This window comes from Dipteris shenzhenensis, chromosome 25 (genome assembly GCF_047967505.1).
Source record: "Dipteris shenzhenensis isolate YYH24624 ecotype China chromosome 25, Dip_SZ_1.0, whole genome shotgun sequence".
Lineage (NCBI taxonomy): Eukaryota > Viridiplantae > Streptophyta > Polypodiopsida > Gleicheniales > Dipteridaceae > Dipteris > Dipteris shenzhenensis.
In genome coordinates, this window is record NC_141620.1 from 24,464,130 (window position 1) to 24,476,747 (window position 12,618).

Genomic DNA, 12,618 nt, shown 5'->3' on the forward strand with positions numbered 1-12,618 from the left:
TAAATTAGAGTCAAACATAAGATGTGCATGACACTGTATAAAACCAATCATGTCATATATAGTGAAATGCATAAAAAAAGTCAATGCAAAATACAATGGTGTGCTCACAATGTGAGACTATAGATCTCCAATACAATAACATGTAATAAACTAGCAATCCCCAATACAATGAGATACCCTAAACTACTCCTCAAGATCCGCTCTCATGCCAATAGTCGCAACAAGTATGCTCTCGTGATCCTCAAGAGCAAGGCACCATCGAGGAGTGGATGTCATCTTGCGACTGCGAACACGAGTCAGCTGAACCTTGATTGCAACAACAAGATAGGAATACATGTATGCCTCATGATCTGCCATGTACTCCTGATACTTGAAGAAGTAACCATGCCTATGTGCCTGCTCAAAGTAGTACCCAGCTATGATCATGCTATGAGCATCGAAATGGATCCCATGCCCATCCACTGCATCCTGGTTGAGCACCCTCTTCACCATAGAGCATCTCAACAGATAGTAATCTGCACTCTCAGGATTGCCCTTTGGAGCAATGACCGCGAAGATGTAATCAATACATAAGAGATCTAGTCCTAATCTCTGCTAGAACTAAACCCTGCATCTTGAGCATCATGTACCACCTCCTAGGGCTGGATGGGGGAAAGTACACGTTGCGTCCATGGATCGACCCATGGCACCATCATGGAACAACCTCCCCAATCATCATCGATGCATGAGTAAAAACATGCAAAGCGTTAAGAAAAGATCACGGCATCTGAGTCGCCTGTGCTCCTGATGTTGAGATATCGAGCTCCACTCGTGATATGCCAGGGTGACCGTTGTGCATTTATGTCACCGACTTGTTAGCTAAAGATGCGATTGGTACACCGCCCATGAATAATAGCTGGATGACAGCTATCCTTATGTACTCTAGTTCGTGGCTCAGTTAGTATGCCACCTTAGTTAGTTGAGTTTGGCTTGAGACCCACATATAGGGTTCTTCTATTTCTTTGTACTAGAGTTCTTTTGGCTTTCACAACTAAGAAGAGGAAAACTGCTGTTTTCAGCCTCCACCTTTGTGTGTATTCCACCATTGTGTATGTGAGAAAGCTGCAAGTGAGACTCCTTCCTTCTCTCCCACTATCTTCACATGGTATCAGAGCCTGGTTCATGGTAAGGAGCTCAAGAAAGCAAACCAAGTTCGCGGTGTCCTAGTAAGAGGACCAGTGTTGCTTTCCTTTTTCGAGTTTGGGAGCAAATCTCTGCAGGTAGCACAGCCAGAAAGTGCAAGAGTGCATTGTCTCAGATTGAGACACCCTTTGTGGTGTGGCGAGAGGGCAATATATGCTGCGGGCGAAGGAAAAGCCCTCGGTGACTCTATTTTTTTGATTCGAGCCATTTTACGGCCCGTTTTAGAGGCGTAAGTTCTCTGCAAGCACTGAGAAAAAGGCCTTGTTTTTGCTGTGCGACCACTGCTCTGTAGGTGGGTGAAAAGTTACCACAAAAATTGCATCGTATGCCTATGCACAGAGATACTGGGAGTTACAGAATCATCCTTAGTGCCTGTTGATGCAAAATCGTCACTAGGAAGTGACTGTGTGGTCAAATACCACTTTCGTCAGTTTTGCAGATTTGCCCGTGTGAGGGAGAAGCTATGTTTTTTGCAGTGACAGAATATTTTACAGTGTTCTGTAATGGCATGTGATTCTCTTTCACAGATTGTCACTAAAAAGCTTGACAAGAACAACTTCCAAGCATGGAAGTTTGGAATGACAAATTTCCTTATGGGAAAAGGCTATTGGGAGTTCATTACAGGAAATGAAGAAGAACCAGTTCTTCCTAATGTTCCCAATCAACAGGAAATGCAAGCATTTAAAGGATGGCATGAGAGAGCCAGAAAACTTATGTACTGGCTGTCTATCAGTATTTCAGATTCTATGATTGTGCATATTCAGGATGCAAGTATGCCAAAGGAGGCATGGGATACTTTGGCAAAAATGTACAGCACAAATACGCAAGCCAAGAAAATGCAGCTCAAGCAGGAGTTGCACAATGTGCAGAGAGAAAATATGAGCATCAATGACTACCACATGAAGGTGAAGAAAATTGAAGATGCACTTGCTTCCATTGGGTCGCCAGTGGAAGATGATGATCTAGTTTCTGTGACCTTGAATGATCTAGAAAGGGATTACGCACAGTTTCGGACATCCATTGCCGTCCGTGAAAAATTTCTTGATTTTGAGTTGTTTGCTCTTCTAATTTCTAAAGAGCAGAGAAATGGTGGTGCATCTTCTTCAGGAGGAACTTCAAAAGAAACTGTCTTCTACTCAAATGCTGGAAGAGGTTAGGCAGAGGTAGAAGAGGCCGATCTGGAGGCCATGGTAGAAATCAGAATATGCAACAAACTCAAGAAAACCAATCCTTTGGAGGAGGATGTGGTAACTCTAGAGGTAGGGAGAGCCAAAGAGGTCGTGGTGGATGGCAGAGAGGCCAAAATGCAAATAGCAATGTTGAATGCTACTAATGTGGTAAAATGGGTCATATGGCTAAAGACTGCTACAAAAAGCAGAATGACATTATGAATGGAAAATTGCAGCAAGGCAATTATGCATCTTCTAGTAGACAGGGTGATTACAGAAATGAACATCTATTTATGGTGCAGCACATGACCAATTCTGTGACAAGTGCAGAAGAAAGAAATGATGTGTGGTATGTTGACTCAGGTGCATCAAACCACATGATAGGTCATGTAGAATGGATGCAAGATGCAAGGAAAATGGATAGACTAGGATTTGTGGAGACTGGTGATGATACTGCACATCCTATTGTGCAGATTGGTAAAATTCCTTTGTCTATGCAGGATGGGAAAAAGAAATACCTGTCTGATGTATTTCGAATCTAGTTTCTGTTGGACAAATGGTTGAGCAAGGCTTGCAGGTCAGATTTAATCCTCATGGATGCTTTTTTGAGGATATGAAAAATAATGGTCGCTTGATAGCAAAAGGAAAGAAGAAGGGCAGGATGTTTACGTTGGATGCGGACATGCCTGAATTGAGTGCAGCAATGTTTGCACATGGGACCGGTGTAGTTGCAGATATTGATATCTAGCATAAACACAATGGTCATGTTAATGTACAACGACTTAAATCAATGCAGGCCCAAAATATTGTTGTAGGATTGCCTAAATTTAAGGTTGCAAAAATGCATAAGGTATGTGAAGCCTGTCAATTTGGAAAACAGGCAAGGAAACCATTTCCTAGACATGTTCAAGAGAGTAAGAAGCCATTGGAATTAATCCACTCTGACGTGTGGACTACTAAAGGTGCATCTATTGGAGGCTGTCATTATTTTGTCACTTTTATTGATGACTATAGCAGAAAAGTTTGGGTGCATTTTATGAAAAAGAAAAGTAAAGTGTTTGGGCATTTCAAAGCTTTTGAAGCTATGGTTGAAAAAGAAACAGGCCTGCAAATAAAATGCCTAAGGTTAGATGGAGGGGGAGAGTACCTCTCAAATGAGTTTGCAAGGTTTCTGCAAGAGCATGGCATAAAGTAGCAATATTCATGCAGTCATACCCCACAGTAAAATGGACTTGCAGAAAGAAAAAACAGGCATATTGGAGAGGTATCTCGGGCCATGCTAAATGAAAAAGACCTACCAGATTATTATTGGGCTGAAATAATTGCTACAGCAGTTTACATAATGAATAGGACTCCCACTGCAGCAATACATGGCATGACACCAGAGGAGATGTATACTAGTAGGAAACCAGATATTTCTCATTTGAAAAATTTTTGTTACATTGCCTATGTTCATGTGCCAGATGAGTTGAGGTCCAAGTTGGATCCAAAAGCTGAGAAGTGCATCTTTATTGGTTATTCTCTATAGCAGAAAGGGTATAGATGATATAACCCTTCTACTCATAAGTTTATAGTGAGCAGAGATATTGTTTTTGATGAGTTGAGTAGCTGGTATAAACCAATAAATGTGATTGATGATATAGATGCCCAAAATGATAATGCTGCACAGAATTCATAGCAGCAATCACAAAATATTAGTGGACCTATAGTGTCCTCTAGTAGTGGTTCACATACTTCGCCATGGATAGGTAGATTGAGATCAGGAGAATCTCCTCAAAGCAATGCAGATAGTGGTATGCAGGTATCATGAAAAGGAAAAGAGAAGGTAGATCAGCCCATGTTTGATGTGAATGCAGGTCACTCTTATGTGGATGGTGAATCCAGTGGCTTAGAACAGAGCATTGATGATGAGTTGGGTATTCCTCCTGTTGTTACACCTGGAGTAAGGAAGACTAGGGATGTTTTGAGAGCACCTGGTAGTGAGCCTATTTTGCACAGGTCTACTAGAGTCAAGTATCCTATGGATAGGTTGAAATATGATGGATTTACAGCCATTCACTATGCCTATATGGTCAAAGTGATACAAGAACTAGAACCCACTTCTTTTGAGCAAGCCATGGGAAAAGAAAATTGGGAGAAAGCCATGGATGAAGAAATGGATGCCTTGGAAGCAAATGCTACATGGGAATTGGTGCCTTTGCCTAAAGACAAGAATGCAATTGGCTGCAAGTGGGTTTATAAGGTCAAGCACAATGCGGATCATTCTATGAACAGATACAAGGCAAGATTAGTTGTCAAGGGGTATGCACAGACATATGGCATTGATTATGAAGAAACATTCAGTCCGGTTACAAGGATGGCAATTGTGAGAGTAGTCATTGCTATGGCTGCATCAAAGGGATGGTATTTACATCAGATGGATGTAAAGAATGCCTTCTTGCATGGTGATTTGCAAGAAGTCGTCTTTATGGAGTAGCCACCAGGTTATGTTCATGCTGTTCATCCTGAGTTTGTTTATAGGTTGAAGAAAGCCTTGTATGGCTTGAAGCAAGCACCTAGAGCATGGTTTGACAAGATAGGACAATATCTTGTCACTATTGGCTTTTAGATTTCCAAGGCAGATTTCTCACTTTATGTGAGAAAAACAGAGAAAGGTATTATACTGCTTGTCATTTATGTTGATGATTTGATCATCACAAGTGATAGTGATGAAGATATCCTTCATGTGAAAATGTTATTGAAGCAGAAGTTTGAGATGAAGGATTTGGGAGAGCTGCGTTATTTCTTGGGCATTGAGGTGATTAGATCACCAAGTGGGATACGGCTCTTGCAAAGGCAGTATGGATTGGACATGCTATCCAAATATGGGATGACAGGCTGTAAGCCTATTTCAGTTCCTTTGGAGCAGAATGTGAAGCTGAGCGTAGATGCAGGTGAGCTTCTAGAAGACCCTACTATGTATAGACGCATAATAGGAAGTTTGATTTATATGACTATTACTAGGCCAGATTTGAGCTATGCTGTTGGATTGGTAAGTTAGTTTATGCAGGCTCCAAGGAAACTGCATTTAGATGCGGCTAGATGCATACTCAGGTATCTGAAGTCCACATTGTAGTATGGAATATTTTATGAGGCTAGGGTTCAGATACAATTGCATGGATACATTGATGCTGATTGGGCTGGTAGTATTTCTGATAGACGATCTACCAGTGGATATGTGTTCTCTTTTGGGAGTGCTGCAGTCACTTGGAGCAGTAAGAAACAGCCTACAGTTGCCTTCTTGTCGAGCACAAAGGCTGAGTACAGGGGTGCAATGATGGCTGCATGTGAGGTAGTTTGGTTGCATAAGCTACTTTATGATATGCATCAGTCTATAGATGGGCCAGTTGTCATTTATTATGACAACATGAGCAGTATACACTTGGCAAATAACCCAGTCTATCATGCTAGAACAAAGCACATTGAGGTGCATTTTCACTCTGTGCGAGAGAAGGTTTTACTAGGTCTTATTGATCTAGTTTATGTCAGCACAGAGGATCAGGTAGCTGACATATTCACAAAGGCATTGGGCACAGAGAAGCTGCACAAGTTCAGAGACCTACTCCACTCGTGATATGCCAGGGTGACTGTTGTGCATTTATGTCACCGACTTGTTAGCTGCAGATGCGGTTGGTACACCGCCCATGAATAATAGCTGGATGACAGCTATCCTTATGTACTCTAGTTCGTGGCTCAGTTAGTATGCCACCTTAGTTAGCAGAGTTTGGTTTGAGACCCACATATAGGGTTCTTATATTTCTTTATATCAGAGTTCTTTTGGCTTTCACAACTAAGAAGAGGAAAACTGTTTTCAGCCTCCACCTTTGTGTGTATTCCACCATTGTGTATGTGAGAAAGCTGCAAGTAAGACTCCTTCCTCTCCCACTATCTTCACACTTGATAGAATGTAAATCAAGAGTGCCAGGCACGGTATGATAATCAAAAGGCCTAGACCGATCAATGTTCCCTACATCCACATATTAGAAAAATTGTATGACCACCCTGTCAACGAGACTGATACAAGGACAACGCACCAGTGTCTAAGTGCTAGAGGTACACCACTGCAACACATCTCGTGCATCCACAAAGTGAGTGGCATTGTGATGCAATTGGTGTCGCCACAAAGAACGCTTCACGCAAGCACCTCCCCCATCATGCTCTCCTTTACCATGCCCTGTCTCAAAGTAGCTCCACATCACCGGAATGCCCGTCTCACGGTGCCATCTTTAGAACCAATAAAACTTCTTGGCAGACTTGAACTGACCACCACAACCGTCAGACCAAACCTAGTGCCACTGCCATGTCACACCTCAATCCCTCAAGAAACTATCATGGAGACTGAAACAATGCTGCACAAAATGGGCATCATGTGAGTGATCATCACTAACGTAGAAGTGATACTCTCACACAATGACGTGTGAGTCCATGGTGTTATTAATGCCATCCATCTGAGCCTGTGCATGACGATAGCTAATATGCACACATATAGCAACCTACAAGATAGCACAAAAAAAACAATGAGGATGATGGAAAGAAATAAATGAAATGTAGAAGAAAACACAAGTAAGAACAATACTCGTTCACATGTCACCTGTTCGAAAAAATAATACTCCAATTGGATCTCGTGATGTGGTGCAAAGTTATATTTCTCCGCAAAGTCCACCACCGAGACAACTGCCCCTATGGGAAATGTGCTCAAGCAAGCACGGAGGTGTCGACCCTCCCACTTTGCAGTGTGGGAGTGGCATATGTTGTTGTACAACTTCCCTCGAAAAGCATCAATGAAAGCAACACGTGGAGTCTGCTGCTCCACAAGCTGCAACCTCCTGGACTGTGCACCACCATCTAATGTCAATGTGATGTACTCGTTTGTTGCCAATGCACAATCTCCACATCACTGACATCTAGCGGAACTCGTGACACTCTAGCAAAGTGACCACACACCGTACACCTCCCCTCTACACAATCAAGGGAGTGGTACAAAGTATTGCCATCTCATGCACACAATATGGAGTGAATGAAGTCACAAGGGCTAGTAGGAACCACTCCCTTGTGACCATTAAGGGAATGAAATACGTCATACAACAATCCAAAATCATCATGATAACAACAACAACACGTCATGCTCTCTAGAGCACTACACAAACCATGGCCTGCACTGCTCAAATGACCTCTACCCAATCTTGAACTTCATGTGCACCTCTACAAACTGAGTGTACAACTCATTCTGGGATACACTCCAAAAAACATGCACCATGCTCAATGTACACACCACATGACACCCTCTTTCGCACCACCTTCTTGAACACTGGAGATGCTCTATAATGCTCCTCCAAAAACTGTTGTATGATGAACCTAGTGCGATCATCCAATAGTCAATCGCTATGGGGTGCACGGCCACTTGAAGCCTAAAGAGAATCAAAATCATGGTCCTCTAGACTCTGCCTCCTAATCATACCTGCTCACAAAGTGCACGGTGCAATGTCAAGGAGATGCAATGTGGTGTGTACATGGCCAGCCATTTGGGGTCTACTAATGGCAGCCATAATGGCATGACGGGCTGCCAAGGCATTTGCAATGTTTCTATGCTTGATGGATGCGTAGGATCGACAAATAGTAGAAATGGCCTCGCTACATACTACTACAAGACCAACAAGCCTCCTACACTCCACCAAGGCAAGGTGATCTATCAAAAGCAAGATAGTAGAGCTAATTGTAAAGCTGGTGTAATGTCGTTGAAGAATGACTCCACTATCCTACTAGCATGACAATGAATGGTAGTCTTGGGCAAATCACGTCATGATCCATCACAAGGGGGAGGTGAGGGGGGAGGGGGAGGGGGGGGAGGGGTGGGAGGTAGAGTGGAGGGAGTAGAGCTAGAGGGGAGAGGTGGGGGGGAGGTAGAGTGGAGGGGGAAGAGCTAGAGGGAATAAAGGAGGGGGGAACAAGAAGGGGGGGGAGGGATGTAAGGCAAACAGAGACTTGGTGGAGTGAAGGAGGGAAGTGGATGGGGGAGGGGGGTGAGGAAGGGTGGAGGGAGAAGAGGTGGAGAGGGTATGGGGGGGAGGGGGAGGGGAGAGGGTATGCATGGGAGGGGGGGGGGGGGGGAGGGGAGGGGGTGATGAGGTGGAGGTGGTGGTGGTGGTGGGGGGCTAGAGGGGGAGGAGGGAGGGAGGGAGGTGGGGGTGGAGGTGGGAGATGGAGGTGGGGGTAAGGGTGCATCATCAACAGCACGAGCTCTCACTCTTGCTCTCGAGGCTCTCTTTCACTCATGCATCTTCCTCTTCCTCTCATGGTCCACGAGAGTATGAGTATGGGGCTTCTTGCTTCTATCATGTCTATCAGATCTACGGCTTTGAGAACCCATCTCAATGAAGGTACGAGAAAGTGACAAGAGATGGGAAGGCAAGAATGGAGAGGCTCCAAACAAATGATGCATGAAATGAGTTCTAAAAAAGTAGTCTCTTATAGAGAGGTTGGACAATCCTCCCCTAGATCTTCATTGGATTTGATTGGATTTCATTGGATGTAATTTTTCTAAATCTAGTGGTTGTGGTGATTTGGTGGCTCTTCTAATCTAAATCTTGATTGGATTTAGTTTGGCTAAATCTAATGGTTGAGGTGATTTGCTATAATAAATGGCTCTTCTAATTTGACATAATTTTATTTTTTTACACTAATTTTAAAGGAATCCAATGCTAATCGGGTTTCATGTTTGCATAATATAATGGTATATTATTATGTTCAATTTTAATTTATTTCCAAATTAACGTAATGTTATGTCCTAACATTTTGACTATGTCATGCAAATATTATGCTTTGAACTAATTTTATTTCCATATTAACCTAATGCTATGTCCTAACATTTTGATTATGTAGCAAATATTATATGTTAACCTATGCTAAACAAATGGTGTATTGTTATAGTTATGTAGCAATACAATTCACCTATGCTAATTATTGAATCAAATTCCACGCAAAATTTTTGGCGGGGGAAATTCCACACATATTTTTTTGCAGGGGAAATTCCATGAAAATTGATATAACCATGCGATTTGAAGATTGGCATGAGCATGCATGCTCATGCATGCATGCATGAGCAAGGTTGATGGGTGATGTGGCTCCATGATTGCTGGCTGAGGTGGCACATCAGGTGTCACGCCTCTAAGGTCATCATGCATTAGGTGGCAAGCCGAGGTGGCCAAGGCTATGACATGGCTTTATGATATAGCAGCACGAGGTGGCAATGATGAGTTGGCAAAGATGAGGTGGAAGACTGAGGTGGTGGCTGACTGATGACTAAGCTCCAACCATGCCTATGATGTGGCTTGATGAGGTCGCACACATGGCTGAGGTGGCAAAAATGTAGAATGGTGAGGTGGCAAATCATTGTGATGTGGTAAGGTGATGTGGTAGCTCATGTGATGATGTGGAAGAGGGTGAGATGATGAGGTGGACATTGATGATGTGTGAGGTGGCAAGAGGTGGGGAGGTGGCATGGGTGACCATAGTCAAACTTGCTTATGTGGTAGGACGATGACACAATTTTGATGAGCTGTCTTATGAGTCAGCCTTCCACATGTGCACCATGCCACCACCCAAATGGTGGCCACTAGGATTGGTGATCTACCAACCCTACCTTTCCAAGCCTAATTAGGCTTGGTATTTGGCTTGGCTGGCCCCTTTTCCCTAAAAAAGGGGATTTTAACATGGGGAGGCCAAAATTGACCCTTCCCTAAGTCAATTTTAACCAAAATTTTTTCCTTAGATTCATCACATGGAAGAGGTTAATATATGTGATTTTTGACATAATTGGTTATGCGCACAAATTATCATATTTATTTCATTTTTCCTTTACCACTCCTCAAACGAGTGAAAGTAAAAATTAATTTTTGATCTCTCAAAATCCAACCGTTATATTTGTGATTTTTCAATTCCATCACATAACTTGTGTGTCCACTAACCCTCTATCAAATTGGATTTGTTCAATTAATCATAATACTAAAAAAATGTTTGGGTACAAAAAAATGTACATTTTTAAATCCTTCATAAATTTGCAAAAATATTATTATTTATATAAACCCTTCCAAAAAATCAAGTTAAGCTCCACATATGTGAACACACTTCCTATCAAGTTTCACCTTCATTTAATGTATAACAAGGGAGAAATTGTGAATTTAGTGTCATAGTGTTTGTGAAAAAGTGTGACAAGTGCTATGACCCTGAAGTCAGCTGCAAACAAAGTTTTTATGGGTAACTCCAATTTTCGATCGGATCACAACATTATGTGCACAAAAGCATGTGTGGTGTTTTGTCTTAAGACTTCAAGAGCTAAATACTTAGGGAAGTAGGTCAGATTTCCCAATTTGAGTGCAAAAAAGGATGTTCTCCCCCCTCCCAAGCCATGGAAAGTGGCCAAAAGTTGGACACCCTTAGCTTGCCAAAACCCACCTTAGTTATTATGTATAAGGAGCATCCTTCAAGACATGTTTTAGTTCTTCATTTTTCTTCTATGAAATCAATCAATAGTTGTGATTAGGACAATTCACAATAGATCTTGCCATCCTCTTTTCATAAATTGGTTTGATATCCTCAACCACTTTAACAAGATGTGCTTACAAAGCTTTTTAAAGTTTGATTGAGTTTTGTTTTGAGAGCATCCAATATGAAAATGTGGATTTATCTCCAATAGGCACATTGGAGATCGACAAATTCGTGAGTGTGGTTTGGGTGGTAGCAATTCTACCTTGATGGAACAATCCCTTGGATTCACAATTAATAATTTAAACAAATTGCATACATCTTAATCTACAAGGTGTTTTACACATAATCATATTGTGCTTGGAAGTAGCTCTTTATAGGTATTGAGAACCCTTGCCATATCACACCAACCCTTGCTCCTTCACCAAACACCCCGGGGCCTGAATCCCCCATAAATCCCTTCAAACACCCACTTACCCGCCACTTCTTCACCTACAATACTTGTTGCAACTCCCTCTCCATCTCAAGGTAAGAATTCCTCTCTTCCCCTTCCATTTCAAGTTCGTTTGGTTTCTTTGTCTTTCTTTCTACCTCTTCTCTTATTTCCCTTCCTCTACTTTCACTTTCCCTTCCTTTCTCTAAAGTTTCTCTCCTCCTTTTCTTTCCTTTTCTTTCTCTAAAGGAAGAAACAATACACAAAAAATAATCATGAAAGAGAAGAGTATGAAAGATCTACCTATTGTTTTTGTGCTTTCTCCTTCTTTGTAGGCTTCTCTTTGTCTCCTCAATGGTGGAAATGCCAGTCTTTATGGCAATCGTCAAGTCGGACAGTGACCCTAAAGAGGCCATAATAGAAGGTTACAGTGCAGGCTTTGATTGGGATCTAGAAATAGAAGCTGATAATGCCACCTTGGAAGGACAAGTATTTGACAATGACTTGGCAATCCTACAAGCACTCATGGCCATAGAATACCCCAAGATAGACCCTCCAGCACTAACCAATAGCAATTGGGCAAGAAAAAAGAAGGAGGGTGTGTAACCCATAAGAGCACCTGAGTCCCCAAATTTTGAATGGGATCCTAAAGGGCTTAAAGGTGTCCTCCAAGTGCCATGAAGGCCTAAGGGAAGTTTATGATTACTTCAAAAACTACACCAGGGGAGAAGCAAAAATAGCAATGCCTAGGCCAATTAGGGAATCAAAGCTCACAAAAACATAGAATATTGAGGATACCCTAATTTATGAAGGACCAGCCAAGACAAGGAAACTGAATCTTGCCTTGGATGGAGAAGAAGTAAACATTGGTCAATAGCTCACTCTAGAAGAAGAAAAAGAATTAAAAGCATTGCTGATGGAATATAGAGATTGCATGGCTTGGTCCTACAAAGAAATGAAAGGGATTTCCCGTGAAGTTGCAGTACATTCCTTACCAATAAGGGAAGGATCCAAACCAAAGGTATGCGGACCCTATGAGACAAATCTCGAGTATGGCACCCATGTCTATGAAGAACTAGAAAAATTATTGGATACTGGTTTCATTTATGAGATCAAGCATACTGATCAGATGTCACCAATTGTGATTGTTCCTAAGAAAAACAAGAAGCTCAGAATGTGTAAGAACATCAACGCAACAACAATCAAAGTTCACTATCCCCTACCATTGACTAAAACAATTTTAGAAAGGGTAGCAGTGTCTAAAGTGTATAGCTTCTTGGATGGATTCAAAGGGTACAACCAAGTCCAAATCGT